We start from the raw sequence: 12891 nt of genomic DNA, 5'->3' as shown, positions 1-12891 counted from the left end.
CACACCACAGCAACACCCTCAAGAAACACAACCCAGACGCACACCCTACACTGCAACACACATTCACCAAACACAACAAATACTTACACCCAGATCAGTATTGTTCACACCAAGATGCTGACACACAGTGCCTGCATCTGAGAGAAAACAACCAAACGCAAATCAACAAGCCAGCTTCCCCTGTGCACCGGCTCCCTGCAAGGCACATACCCAGCCAACACCACCTTCACCGGTTCAAAGACCCCGTACTGCCTCCCACCACCCCCAAACTTATTTATTTACTGGCCACGCTGTGTGGCTTGAGGAATCTTAGTTTCCCGACCAGGGATTGAACCTGCACCCTCCTCAGCGAAAGCACAGAGTCCTAACCGCTGGACCGCCAAGGAAGTCCCCCAAAGTCTTTTTAGATGTAGACACCTCCCCCAACACACACACACACACACACACACACACACACACACACACACTTACTTCAGAATCCTGCATAAGCCCTAAGGACACACAACTACTCAACCACACCCACACAGACCCCAGGAACTCATGCTCAGGAATGTGGACCTGGGCTCTGCCCAGGGCAGAGGCATGGGAGCCGGTCTGACCCTGGCAGCCACAGAAGCTGATGCCACCCGTCAGGCATGCCTCAAGCCAGGGTGCCCTCTGCAGAGACTGCAGAGACCACCACCCCTGCTGCAAGGCCCATGTAGGCCCAAGGAGGTGGAAGGAGGGAGACTGGTCAAGAGGACTCCAGTGTGGGGCTTCGGTGGGTTCCCCGTATGTCCACAGGGGAGGCACAGGAGGCCCCACAGCTCCCCTTTCTAGAAGCAGAAATCCCCACCCCTGCCTGGTGCCCAGCCCAGCCCTCCCTTGACTCACCTGCCCCAGTACACCTGGGGCCCCCTCCTGCCCTGGGGCCCGGAACCCAAACCGGCTGAGGGTGTGTCTCTCAGGGCCTGCCCAGGTCCCTATCCACCCAAAAAAGCCTGAAGCAGTCCCACCCTCTCTCTCGGGTCACCCCAACTCTAAGTGCCGTTCAAATGCACCCTTGCCTCAGGTCATGGGTGAGGCTATACTCAGATACTGTGACTCAGGTCAACCTCTCAGGTCTTTTAAAAAGTCTTATTATTTTTTGCTGATGCGAAAGCAGAACTGCTCTGGTTAAAAAGGAAGTCGACACCTCAGAGACACTTAAGGAAGAAAGGGGCCCTTTTCCTAGAAGACTGCAGGGTGAGGTCTCTCAGGAGAAGAGCTCTGGTTCACATCCCAGTCCGCTGCTTATAAGCTGTGGGTCTGTTAAGTCAGTTCATTTCCTTGTGTCTCAGTTTCCCCATCTATGAAACTGGGGTCGGTAAGAGTTCCTATCTCTATGAGGATTAAATGAGTTAAGTCACATAAAGAGCTTAGAACAGTGCCCAGCAAAGTCGGCATTCAATACACACTAGTTATTATTATTACTGTGACTCTTCCACCTCTCCCAGAGGTGACCCCATTGAGATAGTCCGGTACATGCTTCACCCCTGAATTATGGAACTTTAGAATCATAAAGTGTCAGCCATTCATTCTGTAAACAATTAGTTCACACCAACTCTGTGCTAGACATAGCACTGAAAGAACAAGGTGCTAGTTGGTGCCTTCAGGGAACCAGGTGGTTGGTTCCTGGCTGCTGTGTCCACATGCTGGGGACCCAGATGCCACCGATATGTGAGCTGTTGCCCTCTCAAGGGGGCACTTTGCAGGAGCTAGAAAGAGAAGCCTCTTATTTCGAGGGGATGAAGCCTTCCAGGAGCACTCTATGTAGCACTTTCAGGCTCCTCACAGCCTGCAAACCTGGTCCCTGCCTGGGGAGCTCACGGTCTGGTGGGGCAGGCAGTCAACCCCCAGTTGCCAGAGCTGAGATGGGGAAGCACAAGGGGCTGTGGGAGGCATGGCCTGGGAGATATCCCAGTCGACTAAGGGAGATCAGGGAGGCCTTCTTGTAAGAAGAGGCGATTTGCCAACTGAGATGAAACAAAGTGAGGAAGGACAAGGCAGAGGCTCCTGAGCCTGAACATTTGCACATCTGGGAGGTACAAAGGAGGCAACTGCCACATCAAACTGCAAAATCTTCAAAATCCGATAATGTAAATTGGTGAGGATGTGGGAAAACAAAAATTCTGATCCACCGTTGGTGAGTATGTAAACTGGTGTGATCACTTGAGAGCTCAGTTCGGCGATATTGAGTAAAAGTGAACATGGGAACGCCCTATGACCCAGCAGTTCACTCCCACGGACATACCCTGACAGTCCTGCCCTCAAGATGCCAAAGACACAGGCAGCAACACTGCGGCTGTGCCGATAGCAGAGCAGATTGAAAAGTACCGACCCGTCCAACAACAGGAGGACAGGGAAATGAAGTGACAGTGGAGTGGTAGACAGTGGCTAACAGGAATGAACTAGACCTGGATGTACTCTGCTGGATACAGGCAAAAATATGATGCTGCTTAGGGAAAAACGCAAAATGCTTTTTTTTAAGTGTAAATTTAAAAAAACCACAAACAATGTTAATAAATTTCTGTGTAGTAAAAGTATAAGAAAACATGGCCTGAAAGAAACATGCTCACGTCGTGCTGTTCACTGGGAGGTGGAGGGGTGGCAATTAGTCTTGGAGAAAAGGGCAGGGACACTGGCTACCAGAAAGCTAGCACTACCTGTAAAGTTTTATTCTTTATAGAAGATGGGAGGGGGGAATTCCCTAGCGGTCCAGTGCTTAGGACTCCATGCAGCCACTGCAGGGGACATGGGTTCGATCCCCGGTCGGGGAAGTAAGATGCGGGCGGCGGGTTTTTTCTTTTAAAGAAGATGGGAGGCGAGCAAACACATCAAACTGCCGGGTTGTTAGCTCTGGGCGTTGGGAATAGGGTACTGGAAACAGAAGTCGCTATATTTGTGCGTCATTTTTACACCTCACGAAATGAAACGTTAGCCAAGCAAGGAGGGAAAGGGGCCTTTCCAGGCAGAGGGGCCAGCGCAGTGAAAGGCTGGGGGCTAGAGGTGGAGGGGTGCGCGGGGAACCCCGGGCGTCCGGGGTTGGCGGGAGAGTGGGGGTGGGGCGGCGGGCAGGTCATCAGGGAGGCGCTTCGCGAAGAGTCTGGGAGCCCGGGCGCCCCCGGCAGCCCCGGCAGTGACGTTGGGCCGAGCGCGCAGGGAGCGGCCCCGCAGCCCGGGCTTTGCTGCGGCGCGCATCCGCCTGAAAGGGGGCGTTCCGCCCCTTGGGGCCGCCCGGCGGCCGGACCCGCCGCGCCAGGCAGATGGGCCGCCCCGCTTCCCGCGCTCACCCCGTGGGAACCGACCGGGCGGGCGGGGGTATCGGGAGCCGCCCTGCGGGAGCGGCTCACAGGTGGGCGGGGGCCGCGGGCGGCGGCAGGCGGGTGCGAGGCCGGCCTGGGGCCCGGAGACAAGGGCTAAAGGCAGATGTTCGCAGCCAGATGTTCAGGGGATGGGGGAGCGTGGGAAAAACCGGCTTGCCTTCCCGCCGCCCTCCCACCAAAGCTTCTCCGGGCGGGCGGCGAGCGAGGTGCGGCTGGTGTGGCCGTCGGCAGGGGCAACTGGGAAGCGGGGAGCCGAAGTCAGGATCTAAGGGCTTCTCTGGTGGAAGCATTTTACCTCTAGCTGCCTCCCACCCCAACAGTCCCATCCTCTTGCTGTAAAGTACCAGTGAGACATCTCAGGACTCTGGTCTGAATGCCCCTTCCCCATGTGACCTCCTTCCCCAGGAGGAGAAGGGGCATCTGCGTGTGGAGGTCCCAGCACACACCCCTGTCTGTCGGCATCACCACCACCACCACCACCACCACCACCATCGTCATCATCATCATAGCAGCAGCAATGCTGGCAGACTTTTATTAAGCACTTATCAGGGCTTTAAATCATTATCTCGTTTCATTCTCACAGCCACCCTGAATAGAGATGCTAGAGATGCTCTAAGCGTCACCTCCAATTAAGGGATGATGAACACGGAGGTCCTGAATGACAAGTGACTTGGCGAAGGAGAGAGTGGCATGGACAGATATACACTACCAAACGTAAAATAGCTAGCTAGTGGGAAGCAGCCGCATGGCACAGGGAGATCAGCTCGGTGCTTTGTGACCACCTAGAGGGGTGGGACAGGGAGGGTGGGAGGGAGGGAGACGCAAGAGGGAAGTGAATAAAGACGTTAAAAAAAAAAAGAACAACAGTTAAAATTCAAAACCAAATCTCCAGACTCCAAATATAATGTTCATTTATCATACCATTTAGCTTCTCTGCCCCACTCACCAAAAAATCAAGGCAACTGATTTGTAATAAAGCTCTATATAAATCCTGAAAAAAAAAAAAAGACAAGAAATAACAAGCATTAGTGAAAAAAAAAAAAAGGATTGGGTAGGGCTAGGGTTGAGGTCTGGGGTTCTCAAAGCCTGTGGGTTCCCATATATCACGCCTCCTTTAGCTTCCTGTGTGCTAAGTGCTTTGCAAACCTCATTTCTTCATTCAATCAACAAATATTTGTGGAGCACCTACTGCGCCCCTGGCTCCGGGCCCGTGCTGGGATATTACAGTGAACAGAACAGACAGAACTCACTACCCTGTGGAGTTTATATTTAGGGGAGGAGGGCACACAATGAGCAGGGTAAGTGCAATATTATCTCCTCTGGTGATAAATATTATGGAGGAAAATAAGTCAGGAAACGGGGAGATAGGGAGGACAGGGATTGGGGTGGGTTGCAATCTTGGGTGGGGGTGATCAGTAAAGGCTTTTCTGAGAAGGTGATATCTCAGTAAAGAACTTCTCTCACTTCCTTCAGCTACTGGGGGCAAAACATTTCAGGCAGAAGTCACAATCAATGTAAAGGTCCTGAGGCAGAAAGGTGCCTGGTATGTTCCAGAGGCTAATGTGACTTTAGCTGAGTGAGCAAGGAGAAGGCTGCTAGGAAGTGAAGGTCATGGAGATATGGGGGAAGGGGCATAGCTGGATCTCAGAGGCCACAGTGAGGACTTTGGTGAGATAGGAGCCCTGGAATGGTTTTGAGCAGAGGAGGATGGTGGCCCGACTCACTGAGCGGAATCTCAACAACTCTGAGCCCACTGCTGCAAGGTTAGTATCCCCGCTGTACTGGAGGGTTGTCCCTGCTCATCTCCGGCCTTGTGTTTCTCTGTTTGTGTGACAGCAGTTGGTTTAGATCAGAGTTTCTTAACTTTGAGGCTCCTGGATGGGTTTCGATGTTGGGTGAATTTGATGCGTTTTTTGCGGGGGGGAATGCTCCACAGCTTCTAATACATTGCCAAAGGGGTCTGCGAGGAATCTATAAAGTGTTCATAGCAGTCTTGTTCATAAGAGCAACCAATTGGAAACAATCTAAATATCCATCAAAAGGAGAATAGCTGAATACACTATGAAATACCATGTGGCTCTGGGAAATCATGAGACAGCACTTTCACTTTCAGGAATTTATACTAAGGATATACTCAAATGTGTGAAATGATGTATGTCCAGGAAGAGCAGCCAATTGGAAAAAACCCATATGTCCATCACTAGGGGACTGGTTGAATAAAGGCTGTTCTCTCCATGTAGCAGAATATATACATGCAGCTGTGAAAAAATGAGGAAGCTGCCTTTATCCTGAAATACTAAGGTCTCCAAGTACTTCGTTAAGTAGAAAAACAAGACAAAACCATTTGCAGAGTTGCAGGGTAGTATGCATAGACTACCACCACTTGTGTTTAAAAAGAATAAAAAAGAAAATATATGCATTTGCTTGTAACTCACTAGGAAACTGATCACGGTGTGGCTGCCTCTGGGGGTGAAAAGGGAGATGTTTGTACTTTTAAAATTATATACCATGAGAGTGTATTACTGATTCAAAAATGAAATAAAATTACAATGTAAAGGGGAGAGGTCTGGACCCAGAAAAGATTAAGGGAGACTGCTTTGTTTCTGGGGTTTGCCCCAGTGTGAGATTGTGTGGTAAGGAGACATCTGTGAACCAGTCTGAGGAACTCACCTGGACCCGTGACTGGACCTGAGAATCACTCAGTCACAGCCACCTGGAGGTGGGACCCAGAGCTTGGAGGTGGGAGACACCCTGTCAGTGGGCTGAGGGCTCCGAGGTAGGAGCATTTCTAGAATTTGCTTTTTTTTCTTTAACATCTTTATTGAGATATAATTCACATATCATATTATACAATTCACCCATTTAAAGTGTACAACTCAATGGTTTTTAGTATATCATAGAGTTGTGCAACCGTCATCACAACTAATTTTATAACATCTTCATTATCCCCAGAAGAAATCTATTAGCAATCACTTTCCATTTACCCCTACCTCTCAGACCCTGGTAGCCACTAATCCACTTTCTGTCTCTATAGGTTTGCCTATCCTGGCTCTTTCCTATAAATGGAATCATACAATATTTGGTCTTTTGGGACTGGTCTCCTTCATGTAGCATAATGTCTTCAGGGTTTCTCTAGAATATACTTAAAAAAAACTTTAAAAAAAAATTTTTTTAACTTTTTATTATTTAAAAAAAAATTTATTTGTTTTATTTATTTATTTTTGGCTGCGTTGGGTCTTTGTTGCCATGCGCGGGCTTTCTCTAGTTGTGGCAAGTGGGGTCGTTGCGGTGCGTGGGCTTCTCATTGCCATGGCTTCTCTTGTTGCGGAGCACAGGCTCTAGGCATGCGGGCTTCAGTAGTTATAGCACGCGGGCTCAGTAGTTGTGGCGCACGGGCTTAGTTGCTCCGCGGCACATGAGATCTGCCGGGACCAGGGCTTGAACCCGTGTCCCCTGCATTGGCAGGCGGATTCTTAACCACTACACCACCAGGGAAGCCCTAGAATACACTTTTAAAATGCCCAGAGAGGGACTTCCCTGGCGGTCCAATGGTTAAGACTCCGCACTTCCACTGCAGAGGGCACAGGCTTGATCCCTGGTCGGGGTCCTGCATGCCATGCGATGTGGCCAAAAAGTAAAATAAAATGCCCAGTTACTCCAGCAGGTTGCATAGGGGCTGTCTCTGGGGTTGGGATGTGGGATCAGGTCGAGGACTCAGATTGAAGGTGGACCTTCCCCTTTCTGTGGCATGTACTTCTACATGATTTGTAGTTTCATAATAATGTATTCCTTATATTAAGGCTGATTAAAATGATAACACATATTCATTATAGAGAGTTTGGACATATAGATCAGCTCTAAACAAGATAAAAATCATCCTGTCCCCACACCTATAAATGCATTGAGATAACTTCTGAATATTTAAGGATTTGGGCAGGGTGCAGGAGAGACAGTTTCTGCACAGGGGAGCGGCAGTGTGTGTGTGGAGGCTTTGTGGTCCAGGGATTTCCAAGATTCCACTTAAAGAGGCCGTGACTTTGATTTTAGGTTACTTGCTGTGAATGCCCTCCCCCTCCCCACCTTAGTCTCTTGTTTACTTACTGCAAGGTGGAACTATGCATTTATTTGGGGAATCATTTATTCATAAGCATTTCGCAGTAGATGCTCAACAGAAGGTAAAAGATAATGAAACAGACTCTATGACCCAGAAATAAATGTGTTTCATTTTTCAGTTATGTCACTCATGCAATCTTCAGTTATTAATCACCTACTGTGTGCCAGGCTCTGGCTAAGTCCTGGGGAGACAGAGATTAGTAAAGCCACCCTTCTTGGCTTCCCTAGGGACTTTCATGTGGCCTTTTCCAGGATCACTATCTAATTCAATAATTGTGATGATAACGATGATGGTAATGATCTAAAGTAGTGGTTAGGATTTCAGGCTCTGGGGTGAGGCAAACTGGATTCATGGCTCTGTGGCTTTGAGAACTGTGGTGCTCCGGGCACGAAGTCCATCTTCCCTGGGCCTCAGTGTCCTGTTCTACAAATGGATCCTAGCTATGCCAACCGCAGGATTGTGATGGAGATGCACTGTGACAATGATGCAACGTGCTGCATCTGGCCTGGTCCCATGTAAAGTGGTGGTGATCGCTGAGAGCTTAGCATTGACTCCACTCCCCATTTGTCTGCAGTTCACTTAGCACCACTCCCAATGGAATCCTTCCAGCCACGAATGACTCAGGTACCACCACCTGCATGTTGCGGATGAGGAAACTGAAGGTGCAGTCAGCTAAGGAGGAAGTGAGGACATGGGCTTTCTCACTGTCTCACTCCCAGGTAGAAGGGGCCAGTGGGCTGTGGGTTGGGAGGAAGGGGCTCTTCTCCTCCACCCTCTCTCTCCCTTCCCTGGGAAAATCCAACAGGTGGTGGGGCCTCCACTCTGGGGGGCCATTGTGTGGGGGGCCTGGAAGGGTCGGAGGGCCCAGTGTGTGTCTGGGAGAAGATGGATGCCTTCATTACCATGTGAATCCTGGGAAACTGCCTCCCAGGCTGGGTGGTGGGTGGGCGTGGGCTGCGGGGCTGGGGGGCTGGGTGTTCTCAGGCCTGGACCACACAGCGGCTGGGAAGGGGGTCCTCGTGGAATCCTGAGGGACCTATTAAAAAAAGATAATGGGGTTTCCCCTCTTGTTTAATTTCTTATTTTAGGACATCTCCATCCTGTGGGGCTTAAAAGAGACACAGATTGAAAACAAAAAGTTTTTGTTTTTTTTTTTTTCAGGAAGAAAAAACCCTTTTTTTCCCCCTCTCAGTTGCAACTTTCCCACTGATTGTGCTGCACATCTGGGCCTGAACAGTTAGAGTAGGAGACTTTCACAGCATAAAGCACAAATCAGCATCTCCGTGGGGGCATTTCCCAGCGCTGTTCCCTGAATGGCTTTTTCATTCACGGAAAGTATGTCCTAGGTAAATCCAGGGTGATTAGCAAATAGTTGCTGAGCAAATTGGGAGAAGCAGGTTTTAGGCTTAAAAAACAAGGCGTCATCAATTTGACTGGAGCAGTAAGGACTGGCCAGCATTTGGACAGAAGGCCGGCGGTAGAGAGAGAATAAGGTAATCAGAATCAAAATAGCACCCGGTGACTGGGTGTCCCCATTTTACAGATGAGGAAGCTGAGGCTTCGGAAGGACCCAGGCAGAGGGGAGCACAGACCATAGCACGAGACCTGGAACACAGACCTACTCACACATGAGGGCAGAAAGTAGGTGGATTAGCACACGTTCACCAGCTCGAACCAGCAGAGCCTTTCCACAAACCCTTTCCCACAGTCACACGGGATCGTCCTCTCTTGCTCTCTCTCACACACACACCAATGCAGGCCCTGGCTCACAAGCGTTCTCACAAACACACACTCTTAAACACGCCAAGATAGATCCAGACGCATAAGCATGAGTTCACAACCACCACCAGGTAGAAACACATCTGCAGCTCTGCCCCATGTAAGTTTTCCACATCCTCACACTTACCCACACACTTGTACCAACCCCAAACTCACACAGATTCCACAAGAACACACACTCTTTCACCCTCACACACAGAGAACCTCTCAAGCAGAAAGGGGCCTGGCCCCTCCCCCCAACTCCACACCATGGCAGCTGGCTTTCTGGCCTTGGCCCCTGGGTTTTCTCTACTCCCTCCCCACCCCCCCCACCCCCCACCCCCACCGGCCGGCCGCACCTGGGCCCACGCGGAACATCGGGGCGGCGGCGGGGGCTCTTCCAAGACCATCTGGTCCAGTCCCTTGATTTTACAGGCAAAGGAAACTGAGGACCAAAGAGGTCAAAAAGGTGACAGTCACTTAGCAACAGAGCCAGGGGCAGGAAGGGCAAAGCTGCTCGTATGAGCACCTCCCACCCCCCACCCCATCACACCTTTGACACGTGTGTCTTGTGTGCCTCCACCTCCCCTCCCCACTCCAGGGCCCCAGCTGGACCCTAGGGTAGCCTGAGAGGGGGTGGGCACGCAGCTCTTAGCAGCAAGGGGGGGGGGTGCCTACTTGCGGGGCACGGGCACATGGAGAGGCCCTGAATGCAGTGCCGAGGGGCTGGGCCTTCTCTTGGTCCCCTCTGCCGCCGCCCACCCTCCGCAATAGCTTGTCTCACGAGGGCAAGGTTCTGGGCCCCTCCACAGCTTTGAGGAGGGCAGGGTGCAGTGGGGAGGAAGGGCCCATCACAGACCCCAGCGGGCCTCATCCGCCTCTCAGGCGTCCGCCTTCACATGCAGATGGCTTATTTGTCTCACCTGGTCTGCCTTAAAATGACAAAGAGGTTCGATGCTGTCTGGGTATTACAGTAGATGATACCTGACCAAAATGAGAAGGGGAAGATTGTCAACTATAGAAACAAAACAGATGTCAAAATAGTTTGCACTATAGATAATATTTGTGCTAAAAAATACATAATAGAAATAAACCCTGAAATCTATGTTTAGCTGTTAACAGCAGTAATCTCTGGGTGGCAGGAATATGCTGTTTTATTTTCCCATTTTTTTTAACACATATTCTAATTTTCTACAAGGCATGGATGCAACTTCTAGATAAGAAAAGGTTTTTATAAATGAATTTTGAATGACATGAAAAATGACAAGGGGGTGGTGGCCTCGTGAACTCAGAGCTGGGGAAGCTCTTGACTGCTGTGTGGGCAGCTCCCTTCTCTGTGCCTTTATTTCCTCATCTGTATGATGGAGACTCACCACATGGAGAATGTAAACACTTGGGATGGTGCTTGGCATACACTAAATGCTCAATAATGGTGCCGCTGTTCTTCTTCTTCCATGAAGGTTTCTGTTCACACTGCCCAGTACAGATTGGACACCTCCTGGGTGCCTGCAAGGATGGGCGTGCACGCGGCCCCTAGGCTGGTGCACATGCAGGTTCACACACATATAGGTCCGCCTGTGCACTTATGTGTGCCTTGGGCACACCCAAAGTATGCACATTGCACTAGGAGCACTGCACTCCCATGGGGGCATCAGGCATATGCACAAGTGCCTGCAAACAAGATCACAGGCCTTTCCCTCTGAGTACACGCTGGGGTGGAGGAAATGCTGTTTCAATCAGTTATCTACCCCAGCATGCGCTCATCCCTTGGTTCCCTTCAGCTCAAAGCTGCTGGGAATTTAGGCTTCTTTCCTGGCACCAGACTAGACTCAGGGCCCCTTCAGGGGTCTTAGGACATTTTTAAGGGTGGGAGTGGTATGGGTTGAACAACCTCCAAGGAAGAGGAAATTGGTAAGTAGAGTTGGGACACGTGGGCTCATGGCCCTGCCATGCCGCTGAGGGATATCTGGATGACCGTGGGTCCACTCTCTGACCTGCTTTGATTTCTCAATCTCTCTTGTTCATCTGCCCCCGGGGCCCTTGCCCTTTTATCACTCAGCGCACCACTATCACTGACCTGGGGCCCCATCCTTGGCTTCCAGGCCTTCCCAATTTTAATGCTTAGAAAGGACTATGTCACTCCCCTGCTCAGAATCCTTCCTTTGCTTCCAATGCCTCCAGGATAAAGCCAAAGCTCCACGGCCTGGCCTTGTGAGATCTGCTCACCTTTCCTTATCTCTCACTCTTTCCCACTCTGCTGGCCTCTTCCCTCTACTCAGACAGGGATCCTCTCCTGGAAACAGTAATGAAGGCTAAATGAGCTTCCTTTCCTCACTCCTCTTTGGTTTTAACTTGGAGTCCGACAGATTTGTGTTCAAATCTCATCTTTGCCATTTCCCAGCTCCTTGTGACTCAGAAAGGTTTTGGACCCTTTCTGAGTTTTAGGGGCTTCCTTTGACAGTTGGAGATAATAGCTGATACTTCTTTCGCTAGGGATGGATTTATTTTTATTTTCAATTGTATTTGTTTTTGAAAAATTCAAAAATTAAAGAATACAAAGTATACAAAAGATTACATGTACAGTAAACATTTCCTTCCAAGCCACCTTCATATTTTTCTTGTCGTCAAATTTACCCAAATTAGTATCTTTTTACACATCTTGTAGACTCTTCCATAAATATCATCTATTGGGGACCTGCTGTATGTGCTTTCCATGGAATAGTTCCATGGATTATTTCAATTAAATCCTCACAGCCACCCGTGGGGCAGACGAGGAAACTGAGGCTCAGATACCGGAAGCTGCTTGCCTGAAGCCACACTGTGGGTAAGCAGCAGACCCAAGGCAATGTGAGCGTGTCCATTTATGAAGTGCTTTCTATGTGCCAGTCCCCTAGGATTGTCCTAGACCTGGGACATTCAACAAGTCATTCAACAAATACTGAATGCCACTCTTTAGGTCACTGGGCCAGATGCTAGGTTACAACGGTGGGGAGGAAAGCAAAGACTCAGCGCTCCCAGAGTTTTATCTCAGTGGAGATGGCCCATCGCTGTTGCCCCATTTTCTGGGTAAGAAAACCAAGGAACAGAAGGGAAAGAAACTGACCTGAGGTCACACAGTGATAAGAAAAGAGCTGAGATAAGCAGACGCATTTTACCGGTGGGGAAACTGGGGGATAGAAAAGAGAAGTGACTTGCCCAAGGAAACCCTGATAAGCAGGGAGCTGAGCCGGCATTCCACGGCTCACAGGGTCTTGGCCGCGCCTGCGCCTGACCCCTCCCCTCAGGGGCCGGGGCCACTTCGGCCCCGCCTCGCCACTCGCGTCCGCCTTCCTGGCAGCCCTGGCGGCTGTTTCCTGCCTGCGTAGCTGGGCGGGCGGCCGGCCCATCTGGCGGCCCCCGCCGGGCGGCGCGGGGAGGCGGCCCAGACTCGCTGGAGCCAGGCGCCGGCCCGGGCCCCCCTGCCCGCCTGGAGAGCCCAGGTGTGGCCGCGGCGGGGGTGGGGGTGGTGCCTTCCTTCCCGCTCGGCCCTTCCTGACGCACCCGGGCAGGATGCTGCCTCCTCCCCCACCTCCGCCTCCCACGACCCGGCCTGGAACGTGGAGGGAATCCTAGCGGTGGGAGAGCCGGGTGGGCAGGGAGCAGCAGCCCCTGCCTCTGCTCTCCACTCCTTATGAG

The sequence above is a fragment of the Physeter macrocephalus genome, chromosome 14 (assembly GCF_002837175.3).
Source record: "Physeter macrocephalus isolate SW-GA chromosome 14, ASM283717v5, whole genome shotgun sequence".
Taxonomy (NCBI): Eukaryota; Metazoa; Chordata; class Mammalia; order Artiodactyla; family Physeteridae; genus Physeter; species Physeter macrocephalus.
This window is presented reverse-complemented; position numbering follows the sequence as displayed.